We start from the raw sequence: 25,304 nt of genomic DNA, 5'->3' as shown, positions 1-25,304 counted from the left end.
CGGAGGGGCGGGGGGCAAGGGGTGGGCGCTGGGGAGCGCGGGGCGGGGCGCGGCGCAGGCTCTGCGCGGGGGCTGGGAGCAGGGAGCCGCCTGGAACAATGAGGCGCGCGGCGCTGGCTGAGCGCAACACCGCGCCGGCCCGGAGGCCGAGTCCCCCGCGCTCGTTTTCGCCGCCCAGCACCGAGCGATCAGCACCGGAGCAAACCCCGCCGGCCGCCCTGGACGCGAGCGCGGACCGCCGGGTCTCTGGGGCGGCGCCAGGAGGCTGCTCAGCGGAGGCGGGCTGCTGCTGCGGGAGCCGCTGAGCCGCGCGCGCGTCTGGCGCCCGGGCCCCGGCTCTCTGCTCCAGTCGGTGAGATTGTGGGAGCGCGTGGCGCGCGCCCGAGCGGCCGCGGGAGAAGAAGATGTGACACGCTCGTCCCCGACTCCACGCCGCGGGGTCGGGCGCAGGGAGGCGCGGCGTACGGAAAAGGTGGGCGACCGAGGGCTCGGGGTCGGGCGGTGCCAGACGGCTGCCGCTGGGTCGCCGGAGCCTGGGCGCAGCTCGGCACCGAGTTAGACTCGGCGACCCGCTCCCAGACCTGTGGTGGGGTGTAGGGGGAGCGCTGAGGACAGTTTTTGGGGGGGAGAAGCAGGAATTCCTCGAGAGGTGAGACCACCGGAAGACTTGCGCTTCTGGGATAAGAGGACACAGTTGCCCCGGTGACTCAGTGACCCTGATCTTTAATTTTGGCTCTGGAAGGGGCTCGATGTCTTTAATTGTCTTCTCGACCCCATCCGCAGGCACAACTGCGCTTCTTAAAGTCTAAAGTGCGTTGCACTGATCTCTAGTTTTCTGTAACTGAAACGTTTGGGGCAGAAGGATCTTGTGAATCTTGAGCAGTGGGGTGTTCGTTCTTGCGCACTGGCGCGAGGAGGGCGGCTTCGGAGTTGTCCCACTTTCCACCGTGTACCGAAAGGAGATTTGATGCATTCGGGGGTACGAAATGCAACGTCCATCTCCTTCGGATTTTGCGATGCAGGGGGATGGAGCGGAGTGAAACTCCTGGCTGGAGCGAAGCGGCTGCTGCCTCCTTCCAGAGCGATCCGAATAGCTGTTTGAGAAGCCGTGCTTTCCAGGAATTTAAATGAGACTTTTTGCAAACGCCTTCCAGGTCTCTCCCCCGGTACCGTGTTTGTTTTGTCAGGCTGAACTTTCAAAGCTGTTTTATAATCCGAGAAGCACTTTGGGAGAAGAGTAATGCTTGGCTGGATTGGTTGTGAACGTATTTTTAGTGAGCAGGCTGAAAAATTGAGGAGAGGCAAACCATATTTGGTCGGAATCTTTGCTTTGTGTGCGGTTGGCGTTCTGACCGGGAAGGGGCCAGCTGATCCCCAGCTCTGTCGGCTCTATGCTTGGTGAGGACATTGCTGGGGGACTCGAAAGCATTTTAAGTACTTTCTGCACATTTTAAACGCCTCGGGCAGGTTGCTCGATAGTTACTTTTTTTTTTTCCAATTTTGGTCGACATACTTTGCCATATTGAAATAAAATTCATGACCCGTGGGTTTCAAAAATTGAAATGCTGTTGTTGCAAACTTGGGGTTGACGTTTTCTTCTAAAAGGAGAAATGATGTGTGGCCTTGAGCTTATTTTTACCCTGCTATTTTTCTGAAACTGGCAACCAAAATTTTTCCAACCCTTGAAGGCTCGCATTTCCCACTAATGCATCAGGAAAACTGTTGGCAGTAGGGAGTGGGGAATGCTGGAAATTAATGGAAGAACTGCCTTGAATTTTACAGCTGAGTTTAAGAAAAGTCACTCAAACATGTTGGAATTCTTGATAAAATTTTTTTTGTGAGTGAGGTAAACTGGGGTATTCCTTTCTGCTTGGTGCAGGTGAAGCTTCTGAAGCTTTGTGTTAAATCTAGGAAGTAAAGATAAAGAACTGAGGATATTTAGACTGGAGGATTCAAAGCTGATATAATTTCACATCTGAAAATATATGAATGGATTTATTATGTGGAGAAGAGCAGGCAGCTCTGCTCGGTCTCTGATGAGGATAATTAAGAGAGAAAGGTTTACTCATGGGGTGAATACGTCAGCTGGGTCTGGGGAAGGATGTGCGGCCAGCCTGTGAGATTAGTTGAACAGTGAAGTGGTTGCTGAGAAATTCCTGTAGATGTTTCTTTCTGGAGCTCTTTTCTTCTGAGATTCTCCTTTTCCTGAGATGATGAAGTATGTGAATGTTTATACTAACTGGAGTTTTATCCTGTCTACAGTTTATCCAAGTGTTTCTCAGTGCTTAAGTCTTTCTATAAATACCGATTTATTTCTATACTTTTGTACCTATTGCTTAGGTAAGCCAATGACAAGTTCCTTTCCAGAAACTTGGAGCTATTTGACCTTTGAGAAACTTTTAATTAATGTCTGGATTTGGTGTATCATTCTTGATGCTTTTGCATAAAAAATGTTTTATGCATTAATAATTGGGACAGCCTTTGTTTTAATATTCACCTAAGTATACAGTGTTTTTTCTCCCTCTTGGATCTTCTATTATATAATCTTAATTTTTAATTGCTTAAATTAAGTGAACTACTTTACTTTTCTTGCTTGAATGTCTTAGCAAAGATAGTGCCTTCAAGGTAGGGGTATGTCAAGCTTTGCGATTTTAATCATTGGACACGCCTTTAAAAAGAACTAGGGGATTAAATTGACAACTGACAGTAAGAGAAATAATTACATAGAATCAGATACTAATTTTGGAGTCAGGACTGTGCAGGTGTAATTTACACAGCAGTGTGCAATGTTCTTAACGGGTTGGTGTCAAGTCCAAACCCTGAGTGTGCTGGAAGAGGTGACCAGCTACTCTTATGCATAAACATCGGCCTGTGGATTACTACATCTGCCATTTTTCTACTTTTGAGCAATTTATGTGTAAACACGGGGCTTGGGCAGAAGCATGGATTTATTATGACTCTTAAAAAATGCTATCCTGATCTTAAATTCGAAGCCCCGTCGCGCCCCCCTAAATTGATGGGGCAGAAATGCAATTCAAAATGCATGGAACACACCTGGCCTGTGGGTGAAGTGGTGGCCCTAATGTAAAGGGTGTGAGACTGGCCCAATCAGTCCTCAGCCGGTAGTTTGGTCCAGCCCTCACATCCAAGGTCTAGACCTGCCACTTGGTAAAAGCTGGGTTTCCTGCAGTGGTCTGCCTACTGTCTTCCATTGGCCCTAGGCAGGTTCTGGTCTGCCTCACAGCGCCAAGTCCCTCCTGCTTTGACGTGGAATTGCCCTCTGGATGGAATGACATCAGAGCACCGCCACCCACTCTCAGGGACTTGTCTGAATAGACCTGTCCATACCCCTCCTGCTTTCCACTGCCCACTGTGGTCTTCTCCAGGAAAGAATCCCCAGTTCCAGGCAGATGTTTCTAACAAGTGTGAGGACTGGGTAGCAGTTTTGCACTGGACTTTCTCAGAGAATGAAGCAGCAGGGAGACCTCTCGGTCCCGAGTCCTGCACAGAGCTGCGTGGTTTTCAGGGCTGCCAGATGAAGACTCTGCTTATCTCCAAGGTGTCTTCCAGCATGGGGATTGCGTGGAATGGATAATTGTGTTTTCTGGCATATTGGAAAGCTGATTCCCCTGCTCAGAAGAGAAGGAACCTTTAGTTATCCATACTGGACATCCCTTCCAACAGCCCACAGTCCTGGGGAGAGCAGTGATGCCAAGAATAATCAGAGCCTCTGCTTTGAGACTTTTCATGCCCCACCCTGCTATTATGTCTGCACAGGGCATCAAGGGGCACCTTGGCCATAACCTGAGCCATGCTATGAGACTGAGCTCAGAAGCAGGAAGTGGCTGCCTCAAGAGTGAGAACAGAGCCGGGTCTGAACTTGGGCTTGGGTGTCTCCAAATGCAGATGACACCACTCTGATGGCAGAAAGGAACTGAGGAACCTCTTGATGAAAGTGAAAGAGGAGAGTGAAAAAGTTGGCTTAAAATTCAACATTCAAAAAACTAAGATCATGGCATCTGGTCCCATCACTTCATGGCAAATAGATGGAGAAACAATGGAAACAGTGACAGAGTTTATTCTCTTGGGCTCCAAAATCACTGCAGATGGTGACTGAAGCCATGAAATTAAAAGACACTTGCTCCTTGGAAGCAAAGCTATGATCAACCTTGACAACATATTGAAAAGCAGAGACATTACTTTGCCAACAAGGTCCATCCAGCTTAGTCAAAGCTATGGTTTTTACAGTAGTCATGTATGGATGTGAGATTTGGACCGTAAAGAAAGGTGAGCACCAAAGAAATGATGCTTTTGAACTGTGGTGAAGAAGACTCATGAGAACAGACTGCAGGAGATCAAACCAGTCAATCGTAAAGGAAATTGGTCCTGAAGATTCATTGGAAGGACTGATGCTGAAGCTGAAGCTTCAATACTTTGGCCACCGGATGCGAAGAACTGACTCATTGGAAAAGACTCTGATGCTGGGCAAGATTGAAGGCAGGAGGAAAAGGGGGTGACAGGATGAGATGGTTGGATGGCATCACTGACTTGATGTGTGTGAATTTGAGCAGGTTTTGGGAGTTGGTCAGGGACCAGGAAGCCTGGTGTGCTGCAGTCCATGGGGTCGCAAAGAGTCATACCTGACTGAGCGACTGAAGTGAACTGAACTTGGGTGTCTCCAAAGGCCATGCAGCAACATGAGATACCACTCTGAAGAAGAAGGGCACTGACTGGGAGCTCTCAGCCCCACCCGGGCATGCTGGCTCTGGAAGGTTGTCCAGGCTGCAAGCGCAGGGCCTGGAGCTCGTGTCTTTTGGAACCTGGAGGCAGACAGAAGCTTGAGTTACAGCTGAAAGGTGGCCCAGGCCATTTGGGATATCTGCTCATGCAGTAGTAGGATGAAATTCAGGCTCACAGGGTGTGACAGCAGTGACATTTCCAAAGAAAAATATAAGCTAAGATTCAAGACAATTACCCCTGTGCTTTGAGGCCTCCCCCATGGCTCAGACAGTAAAGAATCTGTCTGCAATGCAGGAGACCTGGGTTCGATCCCTAAGTTGGAAAGATCCCCTGGAGAAGGGAATGACAACCAGCTCCAGTATTCTTGCCTGGAAAATCCCCTGGGCAGAAGAGCCTGCCAGGCTACAGTCCATGGGCTCACAAAGAGTCAGAAATGCCTGAGCAACTAACACACTTTTGAGTTATTGAGTCAAAGAGTGCAAGCCTAGAAAGTAGTCTCTTGGGATGTTTAGAAATATATTGGCTAAAGCATTAGAGAATACATCGTAAAGAAAATCCTGCAGTGTCTTGATCAGAAGCCTTTGTTTTTAGAAATTTAAAATTCACATACTTAGTCCTATGCTAGGCTGCTTCTAAGATTTGAGCCTGAGAGAAGAATGCTGTATTAACTTTAGAACAATTGGTTTTCTGCGTTCAAATTATACAAATTTTTCAAGTACAGGTTCTTGCATGTTGTTAATTATTGTGGCTTCTAGAATGTCTTTCCTAGATAGCATATTGAAAAGCAGAGACATTACTTTGCCAACAAAGGTCTGTCTAGTCCAGGCTATGGTTTTTCCTGTGGTCACGTATGGATGTGAGAGTTGGACTGCGAAGAAAGCTGAGCGCCGAAGAATTGATGCTTTTGAACTGTGGTATTGGAGAAGACTCTTGAGAGTCCCTTGGACTGCAAGGAGATCCAACCAGTCCATTCTGAAGGAGATCAGCCCTGGGATTTCTTTGGAAGGAATGATGCTAAAGCTGAAACTCCAGTACTTTGGCCACCTCATGCGAAGAGTTGACTCATTGGAAAAGACTCTGATGCTGGGAGGGATTGGGGGCAGGAGGAGAAGGGGATGACAGAGGATGAGATGGCTGGATGGCTGGATCACTGAGTCGATGGACGTGAGTCTGAGTGAACTCCGGGAGTTGGTGATGGACAGGGAGGCCTGGCGTGCTGCGATTCATGGGGTCTCAAAGAGTCGGACACGACTGAGGAACTGAACTGAACTGAGAATGACTTTCTGGAGTAGGAAATGGCAAACCACTCTGGTATTCTTGCCTGGGAAATCCTATGGACAGAGGAGCCTGAAAGGCTACAGTCCATGGGGTCACAAAAGAGTTGGCCATGACTGAGTGACTGAGCATAGAATGAGTTGGCTCTAAATTACATTTGGGAAAAGGTAAATCTTGTAGGTACCCCAATAGCTTTCATGAATCAGAAATTAATGTGAAAAGTAGCTTCCTTGAAAGTCTATTGATGGCTTTTTTGCAGTGTGTTAAAACCTGTGTATGTACCTCTGGCCACAGATGGGTAGGAAAAAGTGCAATTAATACGGAATTTGTTTTCTAAATGATACAGTTTATCCAATAGGTGCATGATTAAACAAATGAATTCGCTTTTCTTATTAGAAGAAGGGTCTTACTATGTAAATTATATTTTACAATTGGGAAAACTATACCCCTGAGAAGTCCCAGCGCCAAAAAAAAAAAAAAAAAAGAGGACTATCTTTTAAAAGACGATGCAAGCACACACACACATTGGCACACCCTCACACGCACTCACACTTAAATACGGGAGGAACACATCCGAGGACTGATGTGACTTTATGTCAGATATGAGGAGAGAGAATGTGAATTGTGACAAGTAAACATTCCTGGCTGGGATTCACGGCCACTGAGAAACAAACTCAGGATCAGAACCCTGGCCATCTGACTGAGAGAACACTCTTCTTCCTGTATCAGTGATCTCTGCAGAATTCCACACTGTCAGTGGAGTAGGAAGATCTCAAAAATGTTTAGGGTTTGAACTGCACTCTTAGTTTATTATAAGTAGACCATGTCTTAGGGAAAGAAATGGCAATTCACCCCAGTATTCTTGCCTGGAGAATCCCCTAGACAGAGGAGCCTGGTGGGCTACAGTCCAGGGGGCATCACAGAAGAGTTGGACATGACCGAGCGACTGCACAGCAACAAAGACTGCATGTGGGAACACGCGCTTTTTTCTCTCTGTGTGTAGTGTGAGGGTTCTTACAGCATCAACATCTTCGGGTACCCGGGTAGGTGCAGGATGTGTTTCATCCTCGGGACCAGATCCTGCAGTGGCATCTCCAGCAGGGCATCTAGGGTGCTGGGCTGGGCCAGGTGACTGGACTCCTGGTATCAAAACTCAAGCTCCCTGCAGGGGGAGGTAGATTCAGAACAGGATTAGAGGAGGAAGGTCAGGTGTGTGCGTGTGTGTGCTTGCTTTATACTTTATTTTTATATGGTGGATGAAAGCAGGACTGAGGGTTGCAGTTAGATGTTTCAACATTCCCCTTGTTTATCCTGTGTGCTTGCCAAGGACATTTTTGCTTAAAGTCAAGTACCTTGGGATGTCCAGTCACCTGTGTACCTCAAAACCAAGTGTCCTTCCTTTAGTGTCTGGCAGTTTGTAGGGAGAACAGAACACAGGGGCTGTCACAGGCCCCCTTGCTTGTGTGCGGAGAACAGGGGACAGATGGTAAAGTTCACACCAAGATACACAAAAGTGAGTGTCAGTCGCTCAGTTGTGTCCTACTGCTTGTGACCCCATGGACTGCAGCCCGCCAGGCTCCTCTGTCCATGGGATTCTCCAGGCCAGAATACTGGAGTGGGTTGCCGTTCCCTTCTCCAGGGGATCTTCCCCACCCAGGGACTGAACCTGGGTCTCCTGTATTACAGACAATTCTTTACCAACTGAGCAAATCCTTGAGCATCTGATGATCTCCAGGTGCCAGGGCAGTGACATCATGGAACATATTGGGTCTGGAGCAGGCCTTCCTTTTCTCACATTTTGTTAGCTACTTTAGGAAGTCAGACTTAAACCATTCAACCCTATTATTTGTATGCCTCCCTGAATCTCACAGAGAACACCTGAAAAGTGCCTCTCTTTTCATAATGATCCCAGATGTGGTTGGGCATCTTTGTTCCTTTCTTTAACAGAGCATTCAGAAGTGAGGGACATGTGTAGTCGGCCGGTAATTAGTAAATAAATTGGGTAGGACCTTCCCAGGGAGAGTTTACAAAAGCACTCATCTCGGATTCATAAACGTATCAAATCCTAACAATCAGAGCACACACATTAGCAGCCCCTGGTGGGATAATAAGGCTGGTCCCCAGGGATGAGCTGGCGGTGGTTGTGGTTGGGCTGCATTTTTTTCCTGCTTGCCCATGAATCATCTGTGAGCAGATATTAAAATTTGGGAAAGGTCCCTGGGCAGGAGAGTATCAAGTCTCAGCTGACCACAAGGAATTGCAAGTGCGGTGCTTTGATTCTGAGTTCTGGCCTTCCCGGTGCAGGTGGAGAAGGTGACACACACCTCTGGTGGGAAGCCGGAGACGGTACTGTGCTCTGTCCCCACCCGTGTGTCACACCTGGCCTGAGTGTCACACATGGCCCTTACACGTTCTGCCAGCACTCCCTGCAGGAGACAGCAACCCAGACTAAGGGCATCTTCCCGGGACAGAGGGTCAGCTGCGTGTGGAGTCATGAGAGTTCATATGGCGCTTCCTGTATTTTCCAAGCATCTTCCCAGACTACGTCCTCTATGTGCTAAGCGCTCTGCATTGCTTTCCCTAAAGGTCAAGTGAGGGCTCAGGGCAGCCCTGGGTGAGTCAGTTAATTAAAGGAACTCTTTCCATTACTCTGAACCCAAAAAATAAAGTCTGACACTGTTTCCACTGTTTCCCCATCTATTTCCCATGAAGTGATGGGACCAGATGCCATGATCTTCGTTTTCTGAACATTGAGCTTTAAGCCAACTTTTTCACTCTCCACTTTCATTCAGTTCAGTTCAGTTCAGTTCAGTTCAGTCGCTCAGTCGTGTCCGACTCTTTGCGACCCCATGAATCGCAGCACGCCAGGCCTCCCTGTCCATCACCATCTCCCGAAGTTCACTCAGACTCACGTCCACCGAGTCCGTGATGCCATCCAGCCATCTCATCCTCGGTCGTCCCCTTCTCCTCCTGCCCCCAATCCCTCCCAGCATCAGAGTCTTTTCCAATGGAAAATAAAGACTGTCGTCAGTGGTTGAAGTTAGGGACTTCAAGTGATTCTGTGTGGTAAATAGAACATTGCAGGAGTTTAATGAAAGCACGTGGAGTTTTTTTTAAAAATACATGGAGCATTTGAATAAACTGTTCTTGCTCCATTAAAGTATGCGTAAGATACAAGGGATGACTTGCAAATGAACAGAGAGGTACCTAAGCGTGGCTTTCCTCTCACCCAAGGAAGTCATTTTAAATCGCTTTCATAATCCAGTTAAGTGGATTTTAATGACAACATGTGTGTTGGTCGTTAGCAGCCACGTTGCTGCCTGTGGCACTGCGGCAGCTCCATCCCGTGACAACCCCCAGCACCACCAACACTCGGCATCTCCACAAAGTCTCACAGACCCAGGTCTGTTCTGGACATACACACCTGGCAAAGGAAGCTCTTTGGAGGAACCTCCATCCACTTTGGGCTTCCCAGGTGGTGCTAGTGGTAAAGAACCCACCTGCCAGGGCAGGAGATGTAAGAGACGTGGGTTCAGTCCCTGGGTTGGGAAGATGCCCTGGAGGAGGGCATGGCAAATCACTCCAGCATTCTTGCCTGGAGATTCCCATAAACAGAGGAGCCTGGCAGACTATAGTCCACGGGGTCACAGAGAGTCAGATACGACTCAGCACTGCACCATCCACTGTCACAGGCCTGGGTTGACTCCCACAGCATTCAGTGCTACTGCCATTTGTGGTAATATATTAAAATTGAAAATCTGTGAAAACGGCTCCATTTTGTGAAGGACCTTAGCTCTCTGCACACCCTTGAGCCCTTTTAATTTTCCTCATGAGTCATGCTGTGCCAACTTAATGAGGTTTGCACTACCAGTTGGTTTCTCTGCACTTTTTAATTATGTTGTTGTCCTGGACAAGGTCTTTGATAACTGAAAGTGGGTAGAAAATTCTCTTACTGGGTTCTGAAATTCTGATGCCAGTCAGGAAGGCCTAAGCCTGTGATCAGACTAGCTCACCAACTTGTGCTGTGTTCTTCTGGGAATTCAGAACCATGGGTTATTGAAGCTGGTTTCCAGTGGATCCCAACATTTCAGGAGAGGGTGTGAACTCAGCCTTGACCTTTGCAGTGGGCTGAGTGTTTTGCTTGTTTGTTTGGTTTTCGTCTTTCCAACTGCTTTAGACTGCTTGAGAAGATTTACTCTCTGGCAGGGAACCTCAAAGTCAAGACAATTTTGTGGCCTCCTAGAAACTGATGATGAATAATTCAGATCTTACAAGAGGTCCTGCCTTTCCCTTGTTTGTGCTGTGTGTCTGCTCAGTTGTGTCAGACTCTTTGCAACCCCATAAACTGTAGCCCCCAGGCTCCTCTGTCCGTGGGATTCTCCAGGCAAGAATACTGGAGTGGGTTGCCATGCCCTTCTCCAGGGGATCTTCCTGACCCAGCAATTGAACAGGCCTCCTGCACTGTAGGCAGATTCCTTACTGTCTGAAACACAAGCAAACCTGACAAACAGGTAAATAAAGATGATCTGTCTCCCAGGTGTAGAGGCCAGGCACCTGCTCTGTCCATCTGAGCTGTGTATCAGGATGGGTGAGGGGCAGCTGACAGGGGAGGGGGTCCCCTCGGAGTTCGGGGGGTCTTCACTTTCAGCCTCATAGAGAGGATAATAGGAAAAGCAAGAGAGTTCCAAAAAAACATCTACTTCTGCTTTATTGACTATGCCAAAGCCTTTGACTATGTGGATCACAGCAAACTGTGGAAAATTCTTCAAGAGGTGGGAATACGAGACCATCTGACCTGCCTCCTGAGAAATCTGTATGCAGGTCAAGAATCAACAGTTAGAACCGGACATGGAACAATGGACTGGTTCCAAATTGGGAAAGGAGTACCTCAAGGCTGTATATTGTCACCTTGCTTATTTAACTTCTATGAAGAGTACATCATGCGAAATGCCAGGCTGGATGAAGCACAAGCTGGAATCAAGATTGCTGGGAGAAATATCAATTACCTCAGATATGCAGATGACACCACCTTTATGGCAGGAAGCAAAGAGGAACTGAAGAGGTTTTTGACGAAAGTGAAAGAGGAGAGTAAAAAAGCTAGCTTAAAACACAACATTCAAAAAACTAAGATCATGATGTCCAGTCCCATCACTTCATGGCAAATAGATGGGGAAACAGTGGAAACAGTGACCGACTTTATTTTCTTGGGCTCCAAAATCACTGCAGATGGTGACTGCAGCCATGAAATTAAAAGACAGTTGTTCCTTGGAAGAAAAGCTATGACCAACCTAGACAGCATATTAAAAAGCAGAGACATTACTTTGCCAACAAAGGTCCATCTAGTCAAAGCTATGGTTTTCCAGTGGTCATGTATGGATGTGAAAGTTGGACTATAAAGAAAGCTGAGCACCAAAGAATTGATACTTCTGAACAGTGATGTTGGAGAAGACTCCTGAGAGTCTCCTGGACTGCAAGGAGATCAAACCAGTCAATCATAAAGGAAATCAGTCCTGAATATTCACTGGAAGGACTGATGCTGCAGCTGAAACTTCAATACCTTGGCCACCTGATGCGAAGAATTTACTCATTGGAAAACACCCTGATGCTGGGAAAGATTGAAGGTGGGAGGAGAAGAGGACGACAGAGGATGAGATGGTTGGACGGCATCACCGACTTGATGGGCATGAGTTTGAGCAGGCTCTGGGAGCTGGTGATGGTCCGGGAAGCCAGGCGTGCTGCAGTCCATGGGGTCACAAAGAGTTGGACACAACTGAGAAACTGAACTGAACTGAACGATGGTCCTACATGTAGGGCAGCAAAGGAGACACAGACATAAAGAACACTGGACTCTGTGGGAGGGGCCAAGGGTGGGATGATTTGAGAGAATCTCAGTGAAACATGTATATTACCATATGTAAGACAGATGACCAGCGCAAGTTCAATGCGTGAAGCAGGGCACCCATAGCCAGTGCTCTGGGACAACCCGGAGGGATGAGGTGGGAGGCGGGTTCAGGATGGGGGGACACATGTGCACCCGTGGCTGATTCATGTCGATGTATAGCAAGATTATCACAGTATTGTAAGGTAATTATCCCCCATCAAATCAATTAATTAATTGAAAAAAAAAGACTCTGAGATGTGGGAACTTATCTAGTCTGCCTTTGTGTCGCCATCTCAAACATTCCTCCTGCAGATCCTGTAGATATTTGTTGAGTAAAAGTCGCTCCTTTCATGGCAGACTTGGGCTTGTTGCCATCAAGCAGTGGAGTTCCACCCACTGCCTCTTTATCCTCAGGGCTGGGGAGTCAAGGAGAGGGGCCGAGGACACTCCTTCCATGAATTGTGCATCTCACAGGGTTGTTATTGTACTCCGTCCCTGGTTCACGCTCTTTGGCCACAGTTAACAAGTCTGGGAACAGGAACGTGCCTAGGCCAGACATTTCCTTCTTAGGAAGAGAACTAAGTTGGCTTCTTGTCATAGTCTCCGCAGCCCCCAGACTCTCCCCTGAGGGAGGGCGGATGAGGTTTCTTGTGCTGGATTCCGTGCTTCCTGCCATCAGCCTCCGTCTCCATCTCTTTCTCCGACACACACCTCATTGCATACATACCTACAAGAGCACTGTGGGGGCGCGGCAGGGGATTTCAGTCCCTGACCTCTGCTTGGAAACTTGAACACTGATGCTTACTTTATTATAGCAGGTGCTAACAATTTATGAGCTGTGAAAAGTTTCTTTTCAGTGCACCGGAGGTCAGAACTGGACATTTAATTTGAAACCCATATGGCACGGACTTGACAGTATGGGGAGACCCTTTATAAACTGTAGAGGGCAGTCGCTGTGAGAGACATGATCTCTGGAGCCAACAGACTAAGTTTCAGATTCCAGGCCTCCACTTTGGAGGAACTTGTGGTCGTTATTCTTTTTTCTTTTCTTCTTTCTGTTCTACTTTAAAAAAAAAAAAATTCAGACTTTTAGAGCAGCTTAAGGTTCCCAGCAAAATTGAGCAGAACATATGAAGACTTCCTGCCTCACACATGCACGGCGTCCCCTATTATCCGCATACCCCCAAATGGTATATTTGTTGCAATCCGATGAACCTACATTGATGCATCATAATGTCCCAAAGTCCATAGTTAACCTTTGGGTTCACTCTTGGGTTTATACATTCTATGTTCTTAATGTTGCTGTTGTAGTTGCTAAACTGTGCCTGACTCTTTTTTTACCCCATGGGCTGTAGCCCACCAGGCTCCTCTGTCCATGGGATTCTCCAGGCAAGAATCCTGGAGTGGATTGCCATTTACTTCTCCAAGGGATCTTTCCAACCCAGGATCAAACATGAGTCTCCTGCACTGCAGGCAGACTTCTTAGCATCTGAGCTGCCAGGAAAGTTGAAAACTTATGTCCACACAAAAACTCAGCTGCTGGACGTGGATGAGTAGCAAGGACTGGTGGTCGCACAGGGGGCCCGCATATTCTCCACCTCTGTTCTGCTGGAGCACACGTTCCATGGTCCTGGTCTCCCTTTCAGCTTCACTTAGAATACACAGAATCAAAGACACAACTCTGGAGACCTTCAAGACAGAGACAGGGGAGCAGGAAACCAAGGCTGGCCCTTTGCACGCGGGTTCCTGTAGGGTTCCCGGCTGTGTGCCTTTGAAGTTAGCCCAACTGATGTCCCATGGACTCTTAACTTCGGTTTCTCATCATGAAACTGAGGCACTCATAGCACACAGCACACAGGTCATTCTTAGGTTTATCACTGACACAGCAGCACACTTGGAGCCTGTGAGCTCTACCCCTTCTACCACCGGGCGAGGCTTAAACACAGGCAGCTGGTCAGATGCAGCCAGGCCACTCAGTGTCACCTCCAGAACTGAACAGGCTGCCCAGAGGTTTCCATAAGTCACGGAAGATGAATCTTATTCAGTTCAGTTCAGTTCAGTTCAGTTTCTCAGTTGTGTCTGACTCTGCAACCCCATGAATCACAGCACGCCAGGCCTCCCTGTCCATCACCAACTCCTGGAGTTCACTCAGACTCACATCCATCGCGTCAGTGATCCAGCCATCCAGCCATCTCATCCTCTGTCGCCCCTTCTCCTCCTGCCCCCAATCCCTCCCAGGATCAGAATCTTTTCCAATGAGTCAACTCTTCGCATGAGGTGGCCAAAGTACTGGAGTTTCAGCTTTAGCATCATTCCTTCCAAAGAAATCCCAGGGCTGATCTCCTTCAGAATGGACTGGTTGGATCTCCTTGCAGTCCAAGGGACTCTGAGGAGTCTTCTCCAACACCACAGTTCAAAAGCATCAATTCTTCAGCGCTCAGCTTTCTTCACAGTCCAACTCTCACATCCATACATGACCACTGGAGAAACCATAGCCTTGACTAGACGGACCTTTGTTGGCAAAGTAATGTCTCTGCTTTTGAATATGCTGTCTATGTTGGTCATAACTTTTCTTCCAAGGAGTAAGCGTCGTTTAATTTCATGGCTGCAGTCACCATCTGCAGTGATTTTGGAGCCCCCACAAATAAAGTCTGACACTGTTTCCCATGAAGTGATGGGACCAGATGCCATGATCTTCGTTCTCTGAATGTTGAGCTTTAAGCCAACTTTCTCACTCTCCTTTTCACCCTGGCATGAATACCCTTGCAGAATAGCCTTCTGGGAGGGGTGCGGTGCCCCAGTTTCTGCAGCTCTCTTGCCAGCGTTCAGGAACTCTGTGCTGGGTGCTCAGTCGCTTAGTCATACCTGACTCTTTTGTGACCCCATGAACTGAACCTGCCCAGCTCCTCTGTCTATGAGATTTTCCAGGCAAGAATACTGGAGTGGATTGCCATTTCCTCCTCCAGGGGATCTTCCTGACCCAGGGATTGAATCCACATGTTCTGTGTCTCCTACACTGGTAGGCGGGTTCTTTAGCACCGAGCCACCTGAGAAGCCCCCAGGAATTTTGTGAGCCGATTATTAAATTATATTAAAAACAAAGATGGTCAGCTCTCAAAACTCATCGATTCCTAACAGTTTTATCACACCTTCTGCCTTTTCTCTTTCAGGAGTCCTCTGCATCTATTGCATCTGTGTAGTAAAAATACTGAGATGAGCTTCTGTGTCTGTTCCCACCTCTGAGTTCAATAAGGACACATAAGTAGATTGAAATTGGCCGTGGTGGGAATATTTACACCATAGAAAGGCCAATGCTAAAAATCAGGTCTCCTCCCCACTCCCCTTGCCTGAGAGCCAATTTAAAAACTTTTATCTGTTCATTGCTGAGCAGGGGTGGCATTTAGAGAAGTTCCTTTTGAAAGGTTTGTTACAAGCTGTATTTATCATAGACCATTCCAGAATCCAGTAGCAAGTGTGGAAAAGGGAAAAAGGAAGAAGGGGTTACCATTCTGGGAGCACCCATGCCTGGAAGCACATGGACTGTATAGAATCTAATAAAAATCCTCTGGAAGACCGGCTGAGCTGTGTGATGGCACTCAGCCTTTCAGAGGAGAGAGAATTGGTGTTTATGACTTAGCTCTTTAACATCTTCCTTCTGTAGAATGGGAATCTGGGTATGATTTGCAAAGACAGTAGTGTTCAACGCTATGGGAAAGTTTTTGTAAGTATAATTACACTCTGCTGTTTCTTTTATTCATGTATCTGTGCCTCAGGTGTTAAAAGCCCCTTACCAGTGGGAGAAGCAGGCACAGACACAGGGCTGGGTAGCACAGGAAGCACCAGGGAAGGGTGGTGCCCCAGCTGGTTCCCGAGGTGACAGCCCCCATTTTCCTGCAGAGGAAATGGCCCTCACAGAGGGAGCCTCAGCTGGGAGCCCAGTCTCGCTTGTGGGGTCCAGGGCTGCACAGGGCTGCACAGGTCAAGGTGAGCGTGGCTGGTTTGGGGAGAGGTGAAGGGGATTAGGAAGCTGTGGTCACACAAGCATCTGTGGGTGGTTCTGTGGGTGGTTTGGGATTCCTGCCAAACCACCTCCTAACCGCATGGGAGGGCAGTGCCTGTTCTCTCTCTTGCCCTGAGGTTTTACTCACTTATGCAGCCATCCAAGGGCCAACATTCAATGCAGGCACGTGGCCCCTGCCTCTGGGATTTTGGTTCAAGTCTGGAGCAGATGCCAGGAGGTTTCATTTTTTTAATTAATTTTTGTTGGAGTATGGTTGCTTCACACTGTTTTGTCAATTTCTGCTGTTTAGCAAAGCGAATATATATACATATGTTCCCTCTTTTTCGGATCTCCTTCCCATTTAGGTCACCACAGAACACTGAGTAGAGTTTTGTGTGCAATGCAGTATAGGCTCTCATTCGCTTTCTATTTTATGGGCTACCTCGGTGGCTCAGACCGTAAAGAATCTGCCTGCAACGCAGGAGACTAGAGTTTGATCTCTGGGTTGGGAAGATCCCTTGGGGGAGGGAACGGCAACCCACTCCAGTATTCTTGACTGGAGAATCCCACAGACAGAGGAGCCGGGCGGGCCACAGTCCATGGGGTTGCAAAGACTAGGACACAACTGAGCGACTACAGCAAAGTGAATCAGCTGTATGTATACACAGAGCCCCTCTTTTGGATTTCCTTCCCACTGAGGTCACCAGAGAGCGCTGAGTAGAGATCCCTGTGCTCTACAGTAGGTTCTCATTAGATATCTATTTTCTGTTTAGTATCAATAGTGTATCTATGTTGACCTCAATCTGCCAGTTAATCCCCCCCCCCCGGCCCTTTCCCCCTTGGTGTCCATCCATTGTTCTCTACATCTTCATTGTCTCCCATGTGTCATCCCTTGTCTCCATTTCTCATTTTTCACGTACATGTAGCACCACATACAGAAGTGTTGTTCTGTAACCTCTGTGTCTTCACCACCAAGAGAAGAGGATGCACAATAATAAGGCTCTTTCCGGCTCCACGACCCTCTGGCTCCCAGTCTCCATCTGTCCCCACGAACACCTTGTGAGACATTCAGAGCGGCTGTCTCCTAATTTTCCAGCTAAGAGAACAGAGACAGCACAGGTTGACTGAGGAGCGCAGGTCCCACCATAGCACGTGGGGCACCCATGCTTCTCTCCACTTGCCGGGGGTTTCTCTCGGGAACACATACCCTGGAGGTCCTCCCTGGGAGCCCTGGGAGCCACCTTGTGGTCATCTGCTCCAGGGCCAACCTCAGACCCATCCTGCGATGAACAAGGGAGCACCAGTGTTCCCCAAGATACCTTGAGCTCTGCGAGGATGACTCAGTAGACTTTACAGCATAGTCATTCTATTCTTAATTTTCCTCCTGTTCAATTTCTGCAGCACTCTGTTCAGCTGCAGGACTTTATCAGATTGTGGATGTAAAATATGGTTCAGCCTATTTAGTGTCATTAGATGACAAGGAATGTGTTGCAGTAGGAGAGATTTTTGTGGGGTTTTAGATATTTCCATCTCCTTCCATTTCTTAATGACAGGAGAAGACAGAACAAGGGCGTGCACTTCAGCCCTGGGACCCCTGTTCTCATTGTGACCACGTCCAGCTTTGTATCCACAGGTAGCGTGCCGCATTTCCCTAGACCATGGATTCCTCTCACTGGGGAGAAGAGGGGCTGAGTGGGTGAGGGGTTGGGGGTGGAGAGATCATAGAAGCAGTACCACCGTCACAACCCCCCATTGATGCAGCATCTTCAGCCCACATCCCCGGGGCTCAAGAAATGCAGCTTTATCTCAACTCCGCAGAAGCTGTAATTCGAGTGTCTCACTCTCCTGTTTCAGCTCCCCTTCTCCTTTCCATCAGCCTGTGTGTGTTACTCACTCAGTCGTGTCTGACGCTTTGTGACCCCATGGGCTGTACCCGCCAGGCTCCTCTGCCCATGGGATTTCCCAGGCAAAAATACTGGAGTGTTTTGCCATTCCCTTCTCCAGGGGATCTTCCTGACCCAAGGATCAGAAAGGGTTTCCTGCATGCAGGCAGATTCTTTACCATCTGAGCCACCAGGGATAGTTTTTACCTCCCTTTGGGCAAGGGAAAACCGGCTCAGAAAGTATTCTTCCAAATTTTTGTCCTCCCCTCCACAGTCCTTGGAATACAGCTTTTGAACTTAAAAGCTGAGAATTAACATACAGTGCTGCTAGTTCTTCTGTGACAGTCATCCTGGGTCAGAGGTCTGCTCTTTGTCCCTGTGAATTCAGGAAGGTACAGCAAAAGGGGGGAAAAAAAAATCAGTCAGGATGCCTAGCATCCTGCCAGACTTGTGAACTTGGTTCTCCCTCCCACATTACTTTAGGCCTGGGGCGGGGGGTGGGGGTGTGTTTGATGTGTTCAGCATCGCATACCTGGACCAGCGCGTGTCAGGTGTGCGGGTATCTGTGGAGTTTATGAATGAATGAAGCAATGGAAAATCAGCACCGGGCTTGTGCGCGCACACACCAGATGCAGGAACAATTGTGCAGCTCTCAGCCGGGGCACAGTGACCCAGCGACCGGCAGTGACCAGAGGCGGGTAGGAACTAGAGTACGTTATCACGGGTGGCCGAAACTCAGAGAACCTTCAGAAACTATTTCATAGCCTGGAAACATTTTACTGGTTCTGAAACTGAAAACTGGAGAAGTAGGCTAGACCAAAAACATCCAGACCTCGTTGGATTTTCCTGAGGTCCACTGAGTCCACCCTAGCCCCTCGCACCTTTGCTGAGGTGAGGTCTGCAGATGGAAGACTTGGCTTTGAAGCTCAGGGCAGAGTTGAAAGCTCCACACAGAGAAGTGTCTTTAAGGTCTCATGCTTTATATTAAATCTTCAAGTTGATTTCCTGTTTGACTCCATGATAAGTGTGTATGTGTGTTTTAAAACAAAAATTAATGTTTTTCTCACAGCCTGCTGTGAGCTCAGAGCTCTTTTACGCTTCCATAAATCATTTTAGCTTTGAGCTTTTCTCTTCCAGACTGATAACGTTGTCACATGAAAGTCCTCACCAAAGCTGGAATTCACTGTCAGATTTATATTTTGTGCTGATGTATTGGCAGGAATTATGACCCAAAGAGATCGGGAAACAGAAACATAAATATAAACACAATTAACGAGTTCTTATTCTTACAACTTTCAGGACAAGTTTTATCTTAACAAATTTTGTTATGTTTGAAATCGTAAATACTTGAAATCTGTGTAAAACAGAAATAGTGTTTCCAAACTCAGACTGCACGGTTGTGAATATTTTGCCGTTTTACTTCAGACATGCTTGAGTGGTGACTTAAGGCCCCTCCTCCTCTCACCCAGGCCCTTCCCTCCCTCCTCAAAGGAGCTTCTATCTGCCATTTGTATTGGAGTTGTCAGATTTTATATAAACAGTAGCATGTGCTGGGTTTGCTTTGCAGCTTCACTTTGCCTCAGTGCTTCCCTGACATTTATTCACACTCTGTGCAGACAGAGCTAGAGCAGTGAGCTTGGAGTTTGAGGAAGTGGCTTTTGCCCACATGCACTCTGATGGAGTGCACATGCCTCGTGGGGTGTTTGAAGACTCTTGAGAGGGGGTCTCCGAAGCCCCCTCTTCTCTGGGCTCTTGGGCGAGTGTTGCGTGCTCAGTCGTGTCTGACTCTTTGCAACCCTATGGACCATAGCCCACCAGGTTCCTCTCTTCATGGGATTACCCAGGCAAGAATACTGGAGTGGGTGGCCATTCCCTTCTTCAGGGGAATCTTCCCGACCCAGGGATCAAACTCAGGTCTCCCCCATTGCAGGTGGATTCTTTATCATCTGAACCACCAGGATATGTATAACCCCTCCCTCCTGAATCTCTCTCTCAACCCCCACCCATCCTTCTAGGTTATCAGAGCATGAGCTGAGCTCCCTTATACAGCTTCCCACTAGCTATCTACACATAATAGTGTATATATGTCTATGCGACTCTCTCAGTTTGTCCCACACTCCTTCCTCCCACTGTGTCCACAAGTCTATTCTCTATGTCTGCGCGGTGTTACTTCTTTACTTTTACACAATACCAAACCTGAGCTGAAAACTACTGTGTCTTGAACTCTCACTGTGGGCCAGGTACTGTGGTGAGTCTTGTAGACCAATGAGGGTTAGGACACATATGGTGCATGTTGAATGAAGAAGCTGAGGCTTAACGGATTTATCTAACATGACAAGAAGGCTCAGAACAGGCTGTCCGACCTCAGGGCCTTCTGGTCAGCTACACACTGTAGAGTCGTGGGTCTCACTGTCCAACCCACAGTCTGGACTCGGGGGCAGTGTCCCTGAGCTGCCCCTGGGTGGTGCCAGCATCCCCCACCACTGCATCCCGTCTCCTACCGGTGATGCTCCGGACCCTCTCAGACGAGGAAGGGAGGCCTGCACTTCTTGAGGAAGCAGGGTTCCTGCTGGCTGGAGGCCTCCTCGTGAGGACCACCTGCCAGCCACTGATGGTTTCACCGCGAATCTGGGAGAAACATTACATCCCCATGCAGTATGCCATTTCCCATCCTTCCCATCACTGTGAATGTTGGAGCTACTTCAGCCATGAGCCTTGGCACATTACTGGTATAAAGTGTAAATATCTGAATGCTGATTATCATAAAACAAACAGACCACTGTGTCCGAAGCAGATTCAGGCAGCCAGAGACCCCAGCTGGCAGGCAGCTTGTGCATCTCTGAACAGCCAGAAACAGGTTTCCCAACCCCTCTGCCCTGCCACCACCTGCCACCCGCCTTGCAGAAAGTTCTGAGAGCTAAAACTGCCCAGTGCCACTTGCCCATGTGAACCTTTGCCTCTTATTTTTTTAAACTTTTTATTTTCTATTGGGTATAACTGATTAAAAGTGTTGTGATAGTTTCAGGTATTCAGCCAGCTATACATATGTGTCCATTCTCCCCTAAACTCCCCTCCCATCCAGGCTGCCATATAACATTGAGCAGAGTTCCCTCTGCTGTACAGTAAGTAGGTCCTTGTTGCTTATCCATTTTAAATCCAACAAGTCTCTGCCTTTTCAACCATTTTCCATCTGCCCTGCTGCCAGAGGACAGATCTTGAACTGCTGAGGAAGATGGTCCCAGTGAGAGGGGCATCCCACCACTCCTGGTCGCCTGTGTGCATACCAGACAGCCAGGCTCACCACCCTGGCCAGAAGGGTCTGAGCCCCGCCCCCACTCCACTCTGTCCCTCAGGGTCCACCTCTGGTCCCTTCCTCTTGGAAGGAACCAGTATGACTTCAATCCCAGTCGCTCTTCTGTCCACTCACCCATCTTGGGACAGTGAAGGCAGTCAGAATCATCACCTTGTCTTCCTACTGAGAGAGCAAACCCCCAGGGATCAGGGACCTCCACACCTGGAGCTCCTCCAAAAGTGTTGGGAGCTGGCCTCCCCTTCTGATGGGCGGAATTCATGTGGTTGGCCAGCCGGGTGAGGCTCTCTAGTGGCTGCCAGCTCAGAGCTCTGTGGATTCTGTAAACATAAAAAAGGATGTTAGGGGAAACAGGATTTTAGGGGACCACGTGATCCCACCAGTGCAGGGACATAGGCTAGAATTCAGCATGGTATTTGTGGCAAAGAGAGGAAAAAAATTTCATTAAAATTTTAAGCAAGGTGCACCATCTCCAGCTTTGAGATGTAATAGAAAAAGATGGGACTCTGGAACGGTGTAGAGGAAGGGAAACATTCAGAGCCAAATGAGATTAATAACGTTTGTAAGGAGTTTGTTATAAACATTGTGTGTGTTCAGTCACTCATTTGTGTCCGACTCTTTGCAGCCCCATGGACTGTAGCCCGCCAGGCTCCTCTGTCCATGGGATTTCCCAGGTAAGAATACAGGAGTGGGTAAAACTGAGAATGAATTAAAATGAAACGGTATAGATACAGTGACTGGTTTGTAGGGGCATCTGCTGATAGCAGTGAGTGATGCTGGTCTGGTCCACCCCCCTGACATCTGCTGTTCATAATCCCCCCTGCCCCTGCCTGACCTAACGTGACCCCATGACACGGGTTTCCTTTGCTGGGAGCCGCTCATAGGATATCAAGTGGATCACGCTCTTCCGTACTGACACTGCCCCAGCCGCCACATTTTGCTCTGAGGGGAAGCCTGGTGCTAAGGTTTGTAACTTACATGTTTGCCCAGCGAGCTCCCTCCGGTGGTCCAGCCCCGGGTACCATCCTTCCTCCCGTCAGGGACTGCGGCATCCTTTTGAGGGCCTGGGATCACTGACCAGAAGCCGCCAGCAGTGGGGTGCCCTTCCTTCTGAGGATGAATTGCCCTCCTGCTGGTAAGAGAGAGACGGAGCAGGGGCTAACCTCCCACCAGGAGTTCTGCTCGACCTGGCTGACCTTTTCCTTTCTATTCTTCCGACATTAGCCTAAGAATGGGCTGAGATGAGAGAGGATGCCCTAAGGAGTGGACTGTTACTGGCCTTGAGGATTCCTCACATTTATAAACAATGAGAAAGAGGAAGCGGGTCCTCTGTGAAGGGAAGGCCTGAGGTGCTGAAGAGACAGGAGCACTCCCTCCAGGGCAGCCCCCTCCTGTGCTTGGCAGGCTGAGTGTTTTCTTGAAGATGTGATGATAGCTAATTTTAGAAAAATGGTTCTTGAAAGAAAATGACTCCTGAAGGCTGTTAAGATGCACGAGTGCCTCGCTGTAGCTCATACACCACGCCTTCTTTACTATCATCTCAGTGTTAAAACAAATACTTAGGTTTTAGACAACTACACACACACACACAAAGGGCACAAGAGTTTCTCAAACCGAGAGAAAACCTGGCCAAATGGCAGCTGTGGCAGAGGCATCATCCATCAACGTGTGTGTTAAAAAAAAGAAAAACTCTCCATTCAAGAAAACCAGCAACCAAGCTTGTCAACCTCAGGGGGTAGGTAGGACAGTGTTCAAGAAGCAAAGCCCAGGAGTAACTTCTCTTTCATTGTTGTCATTGTTTAATCACTGAGTTGTGTCCTACTCTTGCAACTCCATGGACTGTAGCCCACCAGGCTTCTCTCTCCATGGGATTCTCCAGGCAAGAATACTGGAGTGGTCACCATTTCCTTCTCCAGGAGATCTTCCTGACCCAGGGATCAAACCCACATCTCCGACATTTGTAGGTGGGTTCTTTACCACTGAGCCACCAGGGAAGCCCTAATTTCTCTTTAGCCTTAATAAGATGGTATTAACCCTCGGCTCCCTCAGCTGCTGGAGAATCCCATGGACAGAGGCGCTTGGTGGGCTACAGTCCATAGAGTTACAAAGAGCTGGACACGACTGGAGTGACTGAGCACAAACGCACGCAATCCTCAGCTGCGTCGTGGTGTTGGTCTGGGCCGGCGCTTACATTGCATAATTTAATCAGACAACTTATCATAAAATTGTGCCTTTTTGAGAATGTGATTTCTTTCTGAATGACTTGAAGGAGCATTTGAATACTCTGTGCACTTGTGGAACATCCATGCAGAAATGGGACTCATTTCTCTGAGATTAGTACATAAGATTTGGGCATCAGAATTCCAGAGCAGGTAGAAGCATCAAAATGATTTCTCGCAGAGGGTCACTTTTTTTGTTTTGTCTCTAATCCTTGTCCACATGTTACGTTTCCCAGAAGCTTGGCTACAAAGGTGACAGAAAGTGGGCAAAAGATAAGAACAAAGAAAATTGGTTGAAATAGGCAGAGAGCACCCAATTGGAACTTATGCCCTAGCACAGCCAGATGCTGATGTTGGAATCCTAAAAGGAAAAGAGAGAAATCCACACAGCACAGGCCATGCTCCTCAACCTGGCCAGCAGGACCTCAACAGCCTCAGTCAAAGACACCATTCCAGAAAAGGCTGTGTGTGCTCCATCAAGGAGCCCCTTTTCATCACTGCCCAGGGACCAGTGATTTGTATGATGAGCCTCTATTCATATGTCCCTGGTGCCATTCATGTCCCCCTGCTGATGAGGAAATAGGTCAGTGAGTTACAGACACTATCCATTTGAGCTGTATCATCACAGCATTTCAGGTGTACTATACTAATGGGGGGAAAATGTTTTTTCTATCATTTATCCAACATTTCTTCCTATTAGGCCATGTGCTCAGTTACTGTCATGTCCAAGTCTTTGCGACCCCTGTGGACTGTAGCCCTCCAGGCTTCCCTGTCCATGGGTTTCTCCAGGCAGGAATACTTGGGTGGGTTGCCATTTTCCATTCCATTTTCTATTCGACCCTTGACACAGGGGGTCGAACCCACATCTCCTGCATTGGCAGGCAGACTGTTTATCACTGAGCCACCTGGGAAACCCTATTAGGCTGTATGGTTATTTTAAGGCAAAAACTGATCCAGGCTCTGACACTGACAGCATCCTCCACCTGTGTGTCCTGAATCTTTGCAAAAGTACCAGTAACTGGTACCATGACACATGAAATGATTTCTGCAGTCTGTTGCTAGTAGAGGATCTGCACCACCTTGAGATTTCATCATTTGGAGGACATTTCCTTCACTGGCAGCAGAGATTTGCAGCGACAGAGGCTGCAGGCACAGCTGCAGTTTATTAACAGTTGAAGCCTCACCCAGAGCGGAGGCAGCGAACCCATGCCTTCAGGTTATTACCAAGCATCAGGCACGGAAGTCTCAGCTGATGAGAAGTCATCCTGTACCTTAGGATGATGTTTGTTTCTCCACGTCCAAAGCCTCACAGACCCACACTTTCACCTCCCAGAGACCTGTGGAGGGAACCCCACATCCTCTAGGGTCCTGGCCTCTTGCAGCTCCATCCATCCTGCAGGGCTTCTCCTTTCCTCCTTTCGAGTCCCCAGACAGCCTCTCATCACATCCCTCCCTTTCACATCTCTCACCTCGCCATGAGGGAAAGGGTTTCTCGAGTCTTCTGCTGGGAGTCAGGCATATCCATATAAAGCAGGCTGTGCGTGTGATGCCCTGAGTGTGCCATGGGATGTGGCAGGTCCCCTCCCAGCACAGTTCCCATGGCTTCCTGACCCTGCTGAATGGAGGCACCCTGCTGAATGGTGTTGTGACGGCCCCCAGCTCCTCCTCAGGAAGTCAAGGGTTTGCCAATGCCAGCCCTGTGCACACCCCTCACTTTGACTCTGAAGCAAATGCTGAAATAAGAAGCTTCTGTTTCCTATTCTTTTTTTTTTTTTTTTTTACTTTACAATACTGTATTGGTTTTGCCATACATCAACATGAATCCACCACAGGTGTACATGAGTTCCCAATCCTGAACCCCCCTCCCACCTCCCTGTTTCCTATTCTTTAGTGACCTGCCAGGATTAGCTCAAAGCTATTCCCAGTGCAGCCAGCAGTAATGAGGATTTCCAGCCAGGAGCAGAAAGACTGCCTTTTAAATTAGCTACTACTGCCT

At 48.3% G+C, this 25,304-nt stretch overlaps 1 protein-coding gene across 5 annotated transcripts in view; it reads left to right on the top strand.

The window, feature by feature from the left end:
* ST6GAL2 (ST6 beta-galactoside alpha-2,6-sialyltransferase 2) overlaps positions 1–25,304 on the top strand; it is a 57,535-nt gene that overhangs the window by 392 nt on the left and 31,839 nt on the right. For 3 of the 5 annotated variants that reach the window (XM_027966780.3, XM_042246091.2, XM_060413874.1), the window contains exon 1: positions 348–472. The exons of 1 other annotated variant lie outside the window; for it this stretch is intronic. The gene's annotated coding sequence lies outside the window, so the exon portion shown is untranslated. Of the gene's footprint in view, positions 1–92; positions 473–25,304 lie in introns of those variants that run through there. One more of the 5 variants, XM_060413873.1, reaches the window with a different exon arrangement.

Source organism: Ovis aries, chromosome 3 (assembly GCF_016772045.2).
Source record: "Ovis aries strain OAR_USU_Benz2616 breed Rambouillet chromosome 3, ARS-UI_Ramb_v3.0, whole genome shotgun sequence".
Taxonomy (NCBI): domain Eukaryota; kingdom Metazoa; phylum Chordata; class Mammalia; order Artiodactyla; family Bovidae; genus Ovis; species Ovis aries.
The sequence above is the reverse complement of the archived record's forward strand: the minus strand, read 5'-3'. Positions and strand labels throughout refer to the sequence as shown.